Here is a 16803-nt window from a genome sequence, read left to right on the forward strand (position 1 = left end):
AGGAACTACGGTTCAGTCAGTTTCACCTCTCTACCTGGCAAGATCATGGAGCAAATCCTCCTGGAAACTATGCTAAGGTACATGGAAAAAAAGGGACGTGGTTGGTGACAGCTAAGGGCAAATCGTGCCTGACAAATTTGGTGGCCTTCTACAATGGGGTTACAGCATTGATGGATAGGGGAAGAGCAGTTGACATCATTGACCTGGATTTGTCCAAAGTATTTGACACTATTTCACATGACATCCTTGTCTCTAAACTGGAGAGACATGGATTTGATGGATGGTCCTCTCGATGGATAAGGAATTGGCTGGATGGTCGCACTGAAAGAATTGCGGTCAACAGTGCAATGTCCAAGTGGAGACCAGTGATGTGTAACATTCCTCAGGGGTCAATATTGGGACCTGTGCTGTTTAACATCTTTGTCAATGAGATGGAGAGTGAAAATCAGTGTACGCTAGCAAGCTTACTGATGACACCAAGCTGAGTGGTGTGGTCAATATGCTGGAGGGAAGGGATGCCATCCAGAGGGACTTTGACAGGCTTGAGAGGTGGGCCTGTGAGAATCTTGTGAAGTTCAACAAGGCCAAGTGCAAGATCCTGCACATGGGTCAGGAAAATCCCAAGCACAAACACAGGCTGGGAGGAGAATGGATTTAGTGCAAACTGGAGGAGAAGGACTTGGGGGTGCTGGTGGATGAGAAGCTCAATATGAGCCAGTAATGAGTGCTTGCAGCCCAGAAAGCCAACCATATCCTGGGCTACATCAAAAGAAGCATGGTCAGCAGGACGAGGGAGGTGATTCTGCTCCTCTACTCGGCTCTCATGAGACCCCACCTGGAATATTGCATTCAGCTCTGGAGTCCTCAACACAAAAAAGACATGGAGCTGCTGGAACGAGTCCAGAGAAGGGCCACGAAGATGATCCGAGGGCTGGAGCCCCTCTCCTATGAAGACAGACTGGGAGAGTTGGGGTTGTTCAACCTGGAGAAGAGAAGGCTCCGAGGTGATCTTATAGCAGCCTTCCAGTACCTGAAGGGGGCCTACAAGAAAGCTGGAGAGGGACTTTTTACAAGGGCATCTAGTGATAGGACAAAGCGTAATGGCTTTAAACGGAAAGACGGTAGGTTTCTATTAGATACAAGGAAGAAATTCTTCCCTCTGAGGGTGGTAAGGCACTGGAACAGATTGCTTAGAGAAGCTGTGGATGCCCTATTCCTGGAAATTTTCAAGGCCAGGTTGCACGAGGCTTTGAGCAACCTGGTGTAGTGGAGGGTGTCCCTGCCCATGGCAGGGGGGCTGGAACTAGATGGTCTTTGAGGTCCCTTTAAACCCAAACCGTTGTATGATTCTGTGATTCTACGTTTTATGGTTCTACTTCTGACATAGGTTAGCATCAAACCATCGCATCCTTTAAATGCAAAATGTAGAATAATAAAAGCAAACTTCGATATTTTATGTTGTGGTGTTTTTATTTGTTTTAAATATAGATTTCATAATAGATGTTAAATTTTATTCGGTTGTTCGTTTTTTTTTAATCACAGTTGATATAGCTGTAACATAACATAAATAGTACATATACGATAGCTGCTTTGATCTGTTGCTATTTTGCAGTCCTAGAAAAAATCCATTTACACAGGGATGCATAAACTTACATTCAGAGGTGTCTCAGTGATATGCTTGAATGGCTATAGCATCCATCGGACATGCTTTCTTCACAGGAAATTGTGCTAGGCTGTTGAATTTCTTTTTGTAGTGGAATGTTTTCTTCAATTGTTTTCCCAGACTTCTCATATTTTTATGGCATAAATATTATTTTTTTCTTTTTTCTTTTTTTTTTTTCCCCAATTGTTCAGGTATTCAGAGTTGTGAAGGTTTTCCGCTTTGTTGTTAACTTGTTTCTGCCTGAGTGTTTCTTGTAATTGCTTCATGAAATCTGAATTTTCCTCTGGCAGGAAACAAGTGTAACATAAATAAAAGCATACTATTAATAATAATAAAAAAAGCATAAACTCTATTTAAATTAAAACATTCTTTCCCTAAGCACACTTATTCATTAACAGTACAAATCAATCTCACTGTCTCTTGCATTTGGAGGAGGCCATGATGGAAGCCTTGCTATATGTCAGAGAATCCATAAAAAAATCTTTTTGTTTCATTCTCAGGGAAGGTAAAGCCCTAGCAAATGGAAACGCAGAGGTGGAAGGATGCTACTATGGCAATCAGCTGTTTGTAACAACTTGCAAGGACAATGGCAGCTTACAAACAACACTTCCACAGCAACATTTTCCCTCTCATGTACCATACTGTCCACCTGGGAACAGCAACAGCTGCTTCAGAGCTACATAGCACCAAAGCACTGACAGGTTAATACTAACAAACATCTTTTGTATTGACAACAGGTCTAATTAGAAGCTGGCTTTTTGAGAAATGATGGATATAGATAGGTTTTCAAAGGTGGGAGTTTATCCTTATTTATTTCTCATATTTTTTATTTTCCAATCTATGCTACTATTATGGACTTTGCTTATGTGAACTCCTTACAGAGCAGATCACTGCTTTGTTCAGTTATTTATATGAGAGGATGCAAACAAGGTACATCAGATTTGTAACGATTTATGGGAGCAGATTCCATTTTCCCTCTGATTTCTCGAAATTAGAAAGCAGTTTACACAAACATGGTAAACAGCTACTGGCTTTTTGCAAGCATCTCCTTAGCAGACAAGAATAATCTGAGATTAAGAATATTTAACACTCTAATGCTGTTCTTAGAGAGCTAGGGTAGGGTGACATTAAAGTTTCTTGACAAGCCCCCTTGGCCATGCCCGCATCCCAGCTAGTCATACAGAAGGCTACCTGAGAACCGGTGTTCTCATTTACTACCAGTCTTCAGTCAAATGCTGAAATACATTCATCATAAGAAGATAAATCTATATTTAAGAGGAAGACAAGAAACTGATTAGTAATAAAGCATTCCAAGTTTCACAGCTTTATAATAAATTAACAACGTAAAGAGAGTTTTCTTGGAAACACATAATCCTGGTAATCATGCATAACGTTCAGATCATTGAACTACAATTTCACCTGAAAGGACCGTGGTCATACAATGAACAAATGTTCTGCCTTCCCTTTGGAGATGCCTATACTCTTCTACCGTTTGCTTTCACTCTGTCTTATGTAAATGGAAAGCGGCTGCTATCAAATGAAATAATAACAACAAAGAATTTCACTATTGGTAATGGTAAATCATGCAGAAAGAAGGTTACGTTATTTTATTTTTCTTGCTTAATTCCCGTGAAATTCAGGTGGCAGTGCCCCAATTATTGTTTTGTGAAAATTGTAGTCTGTGTATTTTCCTTTTCCTACGAAAATATTTCCCCTGTTGATTCTTTGCAGTAATAATAAAAGCAGGATGTGTAGTACCGAATGAAGAAGAAACTAACATAAACAAAAATAGTTGACGTACACTAGGCCATGTATGGAGGCAACTAGAATTAGCCAGCACATCCTTTTTATAAAGTAGTCATTTAAAATATTCATAATGTTGTGATGTTGTTGATAGTGATGATATGTTTTTAGACACAGCTAGTTCCAGTTTACATTGACATACTGTCATCAATTATGCTTCACCATCTGTGGACATAATTAAGTTTACCCTTAAATTTGATTTTAGAACATATCATTCACAAGTGACTCTTGTTTACTAAACACGCTTGGAACAAGGGAAAACTGAACAGGATGCATTTTGAATAAACTAGAAATAATTTTACATGCAGGCTTCATAGGGCCATAAATGTATATTTTGCACATTCTCAATGTCTAACACACCTGAGCCCTTTCCAAGATTCAGGAACTCACCTAAGCTTTGTATGCTGATATCCAAATCTCATTTATACTGTTGTCATTTTCTACGATTCTGAATTGCAAAGAGCTCTTAAAATAGACGTAAGAGCCATTGACACCGCCTTGATAGTTGGAGTCTTGCAGTTAAGAAAAGTCAGTGGTGATATTTGTTTTCATTCCAGAAGAAGTAAATGATATCTTACTTAATATTTTGTCAACTTTTCAAAATCCTGTGAAGTACAGAGCTCCATGGGAGGTATACGACAGCATCTTTTGTGAAGTGCTCTAGGTCTAACAGATCATCTCAGTGTTTCACATCATATACATTCCATTCCCTTATTGGATAAGCATAATATTTATAGTCAATGTAGAGTTGCCTTCTGTTTGAACAATTGTGAATTTATGATTCATTTTCTGCACATATTCTAAAATTGTTCCTGAAAATTAACTATTTTACTGGATATGTCTCCCTGTTAACCTATTTGCTAAAATACGCGTGGAAAGCACACACCACAGGGATTCAAAATCGGTCAAAGTGAATTCATTTAAAAATTCAAATGAAGAGTGGCACTTTGTTTTTTTTTTTTGTATTCTTCAAGCTCTGATTTTGTTGATATTTTAAGAAAAAAGCTAGCAACATTAAGAAGTTGTTTAGATCTCCTAAGTGGAAGCTTTTCAGAAATAATGAGAAAATCAGACAAAAATCTATTATTGATTTAGTATCCAGTGTGACACTCCTGCCTCTTCTACAAGGTCAACATAACAGAGTTGATAGCAAAACCATCAAAGGCCCTGTTAACATAATGTCTTGACACCTCTGAAGCTTCATAATACTTATCCATGCAGTATCTCTGAGAGATAAGAACATATCCTTATCCCAGTTTTCACAGGAAGAGCTAAGACACAGGAACTAAAGAGCACATTTGAAAATGTATTTAGAAATTTAAAAATACAGGAGTCTGTATACCACACGATAGATGAATGTTGACTGTGCAGAGACAGGAGAAACAGGACAAAGAGAAAGCACTGACCCTGTCAAGCAACCTTTCTGTGTAGGCACTGTTGAACACCGGCTTTTCACATGACCAATGTATTTGGACTGTTGAGCTTTACTCTGTTTTTAGGCAGGACTAGGGTTTAATGCTTTCTCAAATGCTATATAAGATGGCAGAATAAAGGATATGGAGTATAAAAAAGGTACTATTTTGAGTGGGATTTAATCAACCGCATGGGGAATGGGAAGAGGGTGTGAATTTTCTGTGTGCATTTTCTGATAGATCTTGAGTTCTATAAGCCAGAGAGATATCATATCCTAAACCTATTCTGATCCGTTTGTTTTTTTGGTTTTTTTTAAATCCTTGATGTCAATCGTATAATGAGAAGTCAGATGAGAAGTCAGTTGAAAACTAAAATCAGAGGTTATAAAGATCTGTCTGAATTGGATGTACTACTACTTGGGTGAAATTGGACCTGGCACTGCGTAACATCCTAGGACATCTTCATGGCCTGCAGTGCAGCTTAGTCCCATCACATTGCGTTGTGCACAGTCACTCATGTGGGGGATGATGAGATTCTTCATAAACAATTCCCTTGCTATGACTAGAAGTACATATTCCCAAGTTTGGTCAGTAATATCAACTGAGAGTAGGAGAAAAAGTTCTGGAGTGACTGGAAGGAGAAACTTCAGACACTAGAGTCCCTAGGACATGCAGACAGTGCATTTGAGAGGCAGTGCAGCTGGTTCTGACCATTGCCAAGTACAGCAGTTCCCAGGACGGCTCAAGCAGTGGCTGAAAGCAAAGTTCTGTGTTTTTTTTTTTTAAACTTTGGGGGCCTGTGCCTCTGTTTAGTATACCATGAACCATAACTATCCTCACCCAGTGATAGAACACTCATATGTTCTTGGAGAAATCTTCAGAAGACCCTGATGTCCAGGTATTACCCTGTCTGGAAAAGCTGCTATGGTCAGAAGTCACAGGGGTGTGCATCTGAATATGATTTTGAAAGAAAGAAGCAGAAAAGAGAAGTATTTGGAGCAAATCTTTATTCTGCTGACAAGCAGATCTATCAGAGGTACTGTCAGTAGTGGTTAAGGTACCTGGGGGAGATACTAAGGGAAACCTGCCAAGTCTCATAATGAACCACCTGAGGCTAGATACCTCCTGAAGCCTTCCAAATTCAAACCGTTTGCACACAGCAAACATATGGCCAGCTCAGTGTAGCCCATCCTCACGTAACAGGATTTTAGTCTGCAGTTAGGCAAACTTCCTTCCAAGAGTCAGAGACAGACAGCCAAGAAGGGAGGTTAGCAGAGGCTTCAGGAGAAAAGAATGTGATATGGCAAAATAGCATCATTCTTGCCCTAGAGAGAACAAAGAAATGCTTGATTAGTACCTTACTGATGGGACTGTACTTCCTCTTTCATGTCTTTGTGATTGATGTATCAGAAATAGAATGTGAAAAGATCTGACCTAAATAGAATTTTGTATCTTTGTTTTACTGTGCTTTTAAAAATATTTCACTTTTATAAAACTGGCACCTTCAGTGTAAATGAGAGTTTCTATTAAATGTTTTTGAATATTGTTGCATAGTGTTATCCTTTATATTCTGAGGTTTATGATTTTACATTTAGTAACCTTGTATCTTATCTAATTTGTCTGATCTCCAAAAATGGTTTAGATATATCTATCCATAAAGATGTTGACTCCCCTTATGCCAGGATACTAAGCACATAAGCATGAGTCAATAAGGAACACTGATGATAGAGACCTCTGAAGAGTCAAAGTGTTTTTACATGAGCCTCTAAATATACACTGAAGCAGCTACCTTTAAATACTAAAGCCATAACATTTTTTGGCTAAAATCAATTTCTGAAAAAAGACGAAATTTACTCAGCTCATACATGACCTGTAAAAGGTAAACAAAACAGCATATAATTGTTAAACGGAAAGTAAGGTCAAACAAGTATTACTGTATTCTAGTCTTTAAATTCCTAAGCCTCTCCTATTGTGGGAAAATAGGAAAGGGAAATCCCTCTATAGAGATTAAGAGATCTGTAAACACCCATTAAGGATTAGCTGTTAATATGTGTTAAGAATGGATTCCAAATGCTCACAGACTTACTCCCCTTATGTTGCAGAAAACAGAACTTTTTCAGTTGAGGTAGGCTTTGCCAGGGACACTATGTTTTTCTTTTTCCCTTAGCAGTCATGTTTTCCAGAGTTCATCATAAAGCATGTTTAAGAATGAGATACAGATATAGATATGTTTGAAAGAGACAGAGAGACAGAGAATACAGGTCATAACAGAGAAAGATCGGTTCAGAGGTTAATATTTTAATGCCTTGTGTTTGAAATGACAAACTAAAGAAAAGCTAAATGGAATTATTGTGAAAAAAGTGTTTTGGAAAGAGAAAGCTGCTCTTTAGAGCAGGGAATGACAAGGATGAAATTTGAGACTAATGGCTTAACTTCTCAACTTATCTTTCTGTCAAGCTTCTGTCATCACACCACCTTATAAATCGAGTCCAAATGAATCCCTCCTAAAGTGAGACTTTTCTCAGAAAAATGACAAGCTAGGATTCAGAGGCAAATCTCTAAAAGGTCTCAGGCCTCACAGGGTTTAATGTTCCCATTAAACACTGAGAAGGACTATGATTTGAATCTTCCAATGGTGAAGATATCACATCAAAATTTAGAATTTAGTGTGTGATATAGCTTCTGGTTTCAAAGAGACTATTTGCTTAGTTTATGCTGGAAAGATGCTATTTTGAGGTAAATGTAATGTGCAATGCAAAAATCAAGCAGTTTTCCTTTGCCTTGTTCATCCTCAAAAGAAATAAAGATTGTATGCTTGAAAAATAATTCCAGCTTTTCCAGTTGATGTATGATGCTCACAGAATCTACCTCATGCCTTTTGACTTTAAAAGGAATGCACATGGAACTGAACTGCGTAGTAGTCAGCAGGGCATTCGATATAACAGTAGGCAGCTTTGATTTAAAATACAGTAAGCAAAGTTCAGAAGTGATTTATAATTTTATTTTTTCTGCATAAGACTATAAATTTTAGTTAGCGTGTGAGACAATGAAATCTTACAAGATATTTGTAGTTTTTATAAGGCAATTGCACCATAATATAATAAGATAGGGGTTTTGTTCCTGGCAATGGAAAGACTTTTTTATTGTGTTAATTTGAGAAGTCTCTTAATTTATTAGGCATCAAAGATTTTTATAGGAAAATCACTTGTTCTGTCAAAGAAATCTAGAACTCAGTGAAGTCCTCTTCATCTGAGTGTGAGATAGCAGTCATACTGTAATTAGAAATATCAGTTTAGTTGACTAACAGAGCCAGAAGAGGCAAAATGCTCTTTTTTCTTTTTCTTTTTCTTTTTTTTTTTGACACAAATGTACACAGAAGTAACATGCTAACTCTGTTAGGAAAGTAATACAAATAATGAAGCTTTGATCATAACTGAGAACACCTAGTCCCAATTATGAGAAAAAACCCTTTTCCAGTCACTGATTAGAGAAGTGTAGTGAATTAAACACCTGTCACACTTCTCACTAATAAAGAAAGATTGATTTCTTTGTGATAGCTACTTGGTCAGAGTCACAGTGGGTCAGGTGTTGAGTATCAGATGTATTCAAAGGCTCTTGGCAATGGAATGGAAATATTTGGATTTGGTTTTGACTTTGAATGCAGTGCTTGCTTCAGAGCCTGCTTGCTCTCCCCTAACGTTCTGTTCATCTCTAGGTTGATCTTGACCTTAGACACTTTCTGACACTATGTCAGATATCGTATTTTCTGCTTCATAAATGTTTTACTTCAGCCTTTTTGTAACACATTACATTTAGATAATATGCAAATAGCTGTTGGACTTCCAAGGGTGCTAATTTAGGCATAGGTATTAGAAGAAAAGAGAAGCAATTCTGAGAAGAACAATACAGAATATTTATCACCTTCAGATAGTTCATGATAAAGACTCAAAACTTCTACTATATAAAAAAAAAATACAATAAGATCCATATGCATAGGTTAGGAGAAAGAAGTTGTAAACTTTATATTATGTGGTCATTCAGATTTATCTATACTGTTTCAACTATGAAGAATATGCAGATTTATGGATGACCAAGTCAGGGAGCACTCCAACAAAACAGATGTACTTAAGTCAATCAGGCCTGAAGAGAGATAGCTGATGTCGTTGCAAGGCTACTCTTGATTACCTTTTGTGATGGGTTGATGTAAAGGGGTTCTGGTGGCAGGAGAGGGGATTTGCTCCCTGTGACTTCCCTGGTTTTGGAACTCCCTCACTTCCCTGGAGTGAGGAGAGAAGGGAGGAGGGCACTGCCCCTGCTCCCAGCTGGGCGGCTGCCCGCGCCAGGCTGGTGCTACCCGCTGAGGATGGCCATGGGGAACTCGGGGACCGCCTCGCTCCCAGGGTGCCCGCTGGGCCGAGTTCACCCAGAGAGAACTAAGATCTGAGAGAAATGACCACACAGACACCAGGTCAGTGAAGATGGAACGGGACCAGGTGTGCCGGAGCTGAGTTTCCCCTGCAACCGGTGGCGAGACGGCAGGTGGCCCCCCTGCAGCCAGGACAGACTTGGTGGAGTAGAGACCCACTCGCAGGCCGTGGAGAAGCCCACGTTAGAGAAGAGATGCCTGAGCTAAGGATGATCGTGAAACATGGGCACGACAAGGTAAAGACGCATCTAGCGTCCATGTGACAATCCACGCCAGAGCGAGTGGCAACAACTTCCTAAGAATACGAAACTGTGGTAAAAGCCCGCACTGGAGCAATCCCATGGGGAAGGATTGCATCCTGTGGGTAGGACTCACGCTGGAGAAGTTTGTGGATTTTTTTTGTGAGTAGGGGATCCACTGGAGCAAGGGAAAAGGGTATAAGGACTCCTTTTCCTTTAAGAAAAGGAGCGGCAGCAACAACATGGGATGAACTGACCTGCACCCCCCATTCCCTGTCTCTCTGCGCTGCTGGGGGAGAAGGTAGAGCCAGGAAGAAAAGGAAAGGTGGGAGAATGAGGTGTTGTTTTTAAGATCTGGCTTTGTTTCTTTTTATCCTCTCAAGTAACTGTTAATGTTTCTCTTTATCCTTTCAAGTAACTGTTAATAAATTGTTTTGCTTTATTCCCAAGCTGAGTCTGTTTCCCCGGGGCCATGGTTGGTGGATGCTCCTTCTCTGTTCTTGTCTTGACACTCAGTCTTTTTATTATGTTTTTCTCCTCTCCACTTCACTGAGGGGAGGAGTGAGAGAGTGGCTGTGTGGAGTTTAGTTGCTGGATCGGCCTAAACCATGACAGCTTTGCATAGTTACAGTGCCTGGGAGAGGTGCCTGAAAACTAGGAGAGAACAAGTATCACTCCTATATTCAAGAAGGGAAGAAAGAAGATTTGGAGAACTACAGGCTGGTCAGCTTCGTCTAGTCCCTGGGAAGATGATGGAGAAAACCCCCCTGGATAGCTTTTCCGAACACATGAAGGACAAGGAGGTAACTTGGATTAATTAGCATGGATTTATGAAGGAAAAATCATGCTTGACTGACCTGAGAGACTTCTAAAATGATATGAATACCCTAGTGGATGAGGGCAGAGCAGGGGATATTGTTTACCTAGACTTCAGAATAGCCTTTGACACTGTCTCACATATCATCATAGACACACTGACAAAGTAAGGTTTAGCTAAGTGGACAGTGAGATGGATTAAAAACTAGTTGAATGATTGGGTCCAGAGGGCTGTGATCAGTGGCACAAAGTCCCACTGGAGACAGTTGGTAGCAGTATACCCCAGGGGTGAATCCTGGGTCCAGTACTCTTCAATATCTTCATTAATGACTTGGATGATGAAATGGAGTGAAGTCTCAGTAAGTTCACAGATGATACAAAACTGGGAGGAGTGATTTATACACCAGACAGTTGTGCCATCATTAAGAGAGACCTAAACAGGCTGGACAGGCACATAGTGAATTTCAGCAAGGGTAAATGTCACGTCCTGCATCTGAGGAAGAATAACCCTATGCACCATTATACACAGGAGGTCAATCACCTGGAGAAGAGCTTTGCCAAGAAGGATCTTGGGGTCGTGGTGGACAGCAAGCTTACTATGAGCCAGCAATGCTCCCTCACAGTAAAAGATGTCAACAACCACCCGGGCTGCATTAGGAGTGTTGCCAGCAGTTTGCGGAGGTGATCTTTCCCCTCTGTTCAGTACAAGTGAGGCTGCACCTCACAGGTTCAGTTCTGGACTCCTACTACAAGAAAGATATAAACTTAATGGACTCAGTAATTCACCAGAAAAACTGATTCAGGAACTGGAGCATCTTTCATATGAGGAAAGGCTGAAGAAGCTGGGACTATTCAGCCTGGAGAAGGTTCAGGAGGATCTCATCAACGTACATAAGTACTTGAAGGGAGGGAATGAAGAAAAAGGAGTCACACTCTCCTCAGTAGTGCTTACTGGCAAGGTATAGGCAATGGACACAACTTAAAATACACAAAATTCCATCTGAACATAAGAAAACTCATTTTTACTGTGAGAACGGTCAAACACTGGAACAGGTTGCCTAAAGATGTTGTAGAGTCTCTACCCTTGGATAGTCAAAACCCCAACTGGACATGGTGCCAGAAAATCTGCTTTAGCTGACCCTGCTTTGAACAGGAGAAGCTGGACTAGATGACCTTAAGAGGTCCCTTCCAACCTAAATGATACGGTGACTCTGATTTCTGTCTCTAATATACACATTTATTTATTTGTTTGATTGATTGCTTCTTTATTTAATTCAGTGAGAATTTAAAATAACCATTCAGAAGAAATACATTTGAAGATGTGGAAAGGAAGACAGAAGAAAGAAATGAAATTTAACAGATAAGAAGTGGCAGTAGACATAAGGATAATTTACATATTGCAATCAGAAGATTGTTAGGTGAGTAAAAAATGATGGGCTTAATGTTAACTGTTTTTACTGGTTTTCACTAAAGGAGAAGGGAGTTAGTGAGAATGTAGTAGAGAGCTGTACTGCTGTGAAGGAATGCAACGTATGGTGTCAGCTGAACAGAGCAGCAAAAATCTCCAAAGGTTCACTGTAGAGCTGTGAAACCTGTCAGTTTTGTCCTTCAGAGAAACTACAGCTTTTAAACTCTGCCCTTCTAAAGCTGGATAACCTGGCACAATAAATAGTCCATAAGACCTAACCACTAACTGCTTACAGGTTTGAAGAAAGAGCCAGGAAAAGGAAATCAGAGGTAATAGCCACCTGTCTTCTCACTCCTATTATAACTGTCTCATTTCTGCAGCTGGTCCTGTAACCTGCAAACAAAGTTTGACTGGTTTGGTATATGAGGGGCGATCAGGGCTTATTGTTTCTCCAGACTTCAGTAAGGCCTCTGACACTGTCTCCCACAAAACCCTCGTAGAGAAGTTGATGGTGTATAGGCTAGAGGAGCAGACAGTGAAGTGGATTGAAAACTGGCTAAATGGCTGGGCCCAGAGGGTAGTGATCACTGGTGGAAAGTCTAGTCGAAGGCCAGGGGCTAGTGGCGTACCCTAGGGATCAATAGTGTCTCTAGTCCTGTTTTACATCTTCTTTCGTGATCTTGATGATGGTTCAGAGTACACCTCAGCAAGTTTACTGAAGCAACAAAACTGTGAGGAGTGGTTCACATGTCAGAGGGTTGGGCTGCCATCCAGAGGGACCTCAATAGACTGGAGAAATGGGCTGAGAGGAACGTCATGAAGTTCAACAAGGAGAAGTGGAAAGTCCCACACTTAGAAAGGAAAAACTTCATGCATCACCTCATGCTGGGGGCTGATCAGCTGGAAAGTGGCTTGGCAGAAAATAACCTGAGTGTTTTGGTGGTCATCAGGTTGAACGTGAGCCAGCAATGTGCCTTGTTGCAAAGAAAGCTAATAGTATCCTGGGCTGCATTAGGCAAAGTATTGTCAGTAGGTTTGGAGACTATCTGGAGTCCTGTGTCCAGTTTTGGGCTCCTCAGTACAGAAGAGACATGGACATACTGATGAGAGTTCAATGAAGGGCCACATGGTTGATCAAGGGACAAGACTAGCTTACATATGAGGAAAAGCAAAGAGGGCTGGGGCTGTTCAGCCTGGAGAAGACAAGACTCAAGAGAATATTATCAATATTTATAAATACCTGAAGGAAGAATCTAAAGAAGATGAAGTTGGACTCTTCAATGGTGCCCAGTGACAAGATCAGAGGCAATGGACACAAAGTGAAACACAGGAGGTTCCTTCTGAACATCAGGAAACACATTTTTACTGTGAGGATGACTGAGTGCTGACACAGGTTTTCCAGAGAGATGCAGAGTCTCCATCCTTAGAGATATTGAAAAAGCTATCTAGACATGGTCTTGGACACCTATCTCTAGGCGATCCTGCTTGAGCTGGGGAATTAGACCAGAAGGCTCTCCAAAGACCCTTTCCTCCCTCAACCATTTTGTAATTCTGTGAAGGTTTTCTGCCTAATGCTGGACAAATGCTTTGCAACAGCCTAGCACACTCCAGTTCAAAATTGGATTCAAACAAATGTAGCCCATAAAAGTGAATTATCCTGTATGTCCAGAATTCTGAATATAAAAAGAGAATCACCAATATTGCTAATATAAGAGATGACTTCAATGCATTACTCATGGAAGAAAAGATATGATGTAGTAATCATCGGCCTAGAAAATCATATTAGAAAATATTCTTCTTAGGCATTAGCATAAAATGATTTTTATTACTCTATGTAATATTGGCCCACATAATAAAAAACAAAACCAATTTTTTTTTTTGTAAACCATTATGTGAACAACTAGTAAAAACCAAAGACCTAGCATAAATAACCAAAAGAATTCAAGCATCTATCATGCCATGGGAAGACATCTTTACACATCATCATCATCATTCACTGGTTTATAACAGCAATAGAGATTTTATGAAAAAGTGCTGTCCATTTCCTAACTTCATGCAATAGTCTCACAGGCCTTAGAAACTATGATTCTGGTAACAGTTCATGAACATTCAGTTTAAATCTGGACATCTGCTCAGTTCTACCATATATTTGTCCTCTTGTTACTCATTACTCAACACCAATCATGTTTATAAATACAAAAGAACATAAGAACAGCTGTACTGGATGAGGCTGAAGGCCCATCTAGCCAAGTATACTGTCTCCAGCAGTAGCTCAGAGCAGATGGTTAGGGAAAGGGTAAAAAGAGCAGGGCAAGTATTAAATGACTGTTTCCCTCTCCTGACTTTCTGCGATCAGTGATGTAGGAACTTCATGAGCCCGAAGTTTCATCTGGGTGATTATGTGTACTACTTATCTATAGATTGATCTTTCAGCAATTTGTCTAACTCCCTATTGAACTCTGGGATAGTTTTTACTTCTTTGGAAAGTAAATGCTATGATTTAATTGCAGGTTTTGTGGAAAATATTTCTAAACATTCTGACTAAAAAATTCCAAATGGTTTCTGTAGTTCTGCAGTTATCAGAGATTCAGAATGATCATTTCCAACTCATCTTCTCAGTGTCATTCTCAGTTAGATCAGCTCTACTCTTTTCCTTTATCTTCTTTGCAAGATGTAAAATTGTTTCTTCAAACAGAATCCATCCCACATGCCAGATAATCTGTAATGCATTTTGTACTGGTTTTAGTTCTAGATGGACCAAAGGTGGGCTAACAGGAACTGTATGAAGTATGTAAGATGACACACCCAGCATTAGGTCCATGACCAATTATAATTTCCTCATAATTTTTCCTCCACCTCATTACTTTAGATTATTTTGTTGAATTTTATGTGTGATTTCTAATCACCTTTACATTGTGTGGCCTTCCCTATGATTAAGCATAATCTACTTACGCTTACATAAATTATTTACACTGCCAGAAGATTTGGGCTACCTTTTGATACACATCAATCAAGTGCTGTTACCTCTCAGTAACCTGGGCAGTCAATTGTGTTAAGAGCTCACCAATCACTAACTGGGCCAGCCCTGACTGTCTAGTTGAGAGATAACTTATCATCTTGTCCTAGTTTTAGCTGGGACAGAGTTAGCTCTTTTTTTTTAACAGCTAGAAGAACTCCGTGTTTTGGTTTTACTCAGAGGCTCGCTCTGAGAAGAATGCTGATAGCAAGCTGATGTTTGAGACTCCAAGGACTTTTCAGTGTGCCGGAGTGCAGAAACACTGCGGGATAAGGGGGGAGGCATAGCTGGGACAAGGGGGACACGATTCCCCTTGTGATTTGTGGTGGAACTTAAGATTGAGGGCCAAACTGGCCAATTAGTATTCCATATCACACAACGTCATGCCTAGTATAAAAGTGAGGGTCAGCCGGAGAGAAGGGCTTTTGTGCTTTGGCTCTTTCACTGCTTTTGCTCTTTTGTGCTTGCTGCGCTTTTGCCCTATTGTTTTTCTTTCCCTCTCTCTCCCAGTACTCCCACTCTCGGAGTACTCTCTCTCTCTCTCTCTGCCCCTCTCTATTTCGGGGCCTCGTGTTCGTCCGGGATTGCAGCTTCGGGACGAGACGGGCTTCGCATACGAGGGGGTGGTGAGCATCTACACTGTGTATTAAATCATCTGTATTAAATTGTTCTTATCTCAACCCACGGGTTTCCCGTTTCTCCTTTAATTCTCTCCCTCATTCCTGGGGGTGGGGGAGGGTGAGTGACCGGCTCTGTGGGAGGGTCAGCCTAACCCACAACACATCTAATAAACAGACTTCCTGATTGAGGGAACACTTTCAGTCCACTCACCATTCAGTTTTCTAGGTGTATGGTTTTATTATAAAAACCTACAGATTGTACTAAATTTATGAGGAACCTTAATATGCAAAGCTATCGGTAAGCAAAGCTATTGAAGTCTTATGTGTAACTGCAGCGAAGTCTGGATTTCTGTGCTTTTTCTCAGCTCCTGTGTGGTTTCTTGCTGTTACTAGGTTAGGCCCTTCTTTTGTTTTTATTTCTACTCTAATACCCTTGTCTTTTCTTCTCTATAGATTCCCAATTGCTGTGTAAAAGTAGTGTTTGATGTCCAGACAAAGGTTCTGTCATATCCACCACAATGTCATCTTTATTTCTTATTTTTTGCATTTGACTGTCTCTTGATCCTTCTTCCTGTTTTGTTTTGTTTTGTTTTTCTTTTTTTAGCTTTAAAGCTGTCTTATTGTGGTCTATATAAATACTTTATTAATCTAAATGAGTCATATATTCTTTATTACAGATACAAATTTTGTTCCTAATTTCTGGTCTGGCAGCTAACCAAGCATTGATTCTGGGATCTCAACTTTCCTTTCTTGTATCCAATATTATGTGAATGCAAAAAGTATAGTAGTCACTTAGGAACTTTGAGTAAAGAAATAGAAAAAGAATCTGTGAACCACAAAAATGGATATGACTAAATTGTCAGAGTTCGTTATGTGTTATTTTTACTCTGCAAATTGGATAATATTTCTGAAGCCTTTTAAGCCATGTATTAAAATAGTCTATGTAAATACCTATAGAATGAAGTCAGGAGAGAGTACATATTGAAAGCACTAAGGCTCATGAAAACCTTGGTGATCTGTTGCTATGTGATTTGGTTTCTATGAAATCTGCAGAGCTTTTTTTTAATTTCATTTTATGGCTAAAGGCAGGCAAAATCTTCAATAAGCTCACAACTGGGAGAACAGGGTTAAAATAATTTTTAAAGGGTGGATAAAATATTAAAATAGAAAGGGAAACGTAAACACATGTGTAATTCCCAGGATACTTTGGAATATTCTCACTCTCAGGTTTCTAGAAGAGTATTTATTCAGTAATCAGAATTTGCTTACTTTAAAAATCTAAAGCTGACAAACAACTCCAGTTACATCACCACATGCAAATACACTATTTCTTGATGGAAAGAATAGAAGTCTCCAACTTCAAGGGATATTTCCAGAAAAAGATGTGGGAGAAGCTTTTG

Source organism: Tauraco erythrolophus, chromosome 1, assembly GCF_009769465.1.
Source record: "Tauraco erythrolophus isolate bTauEry1 chromosome 1, bTauEry1.pri, whole genome shotgun sequence".
Classification (NCBI taxonomy): Eukaryota; Metazoa; Chordata; class Aves; order Musophagiformes; family Musophagidae; genus Tauraco; species Tauraco erythrolophus.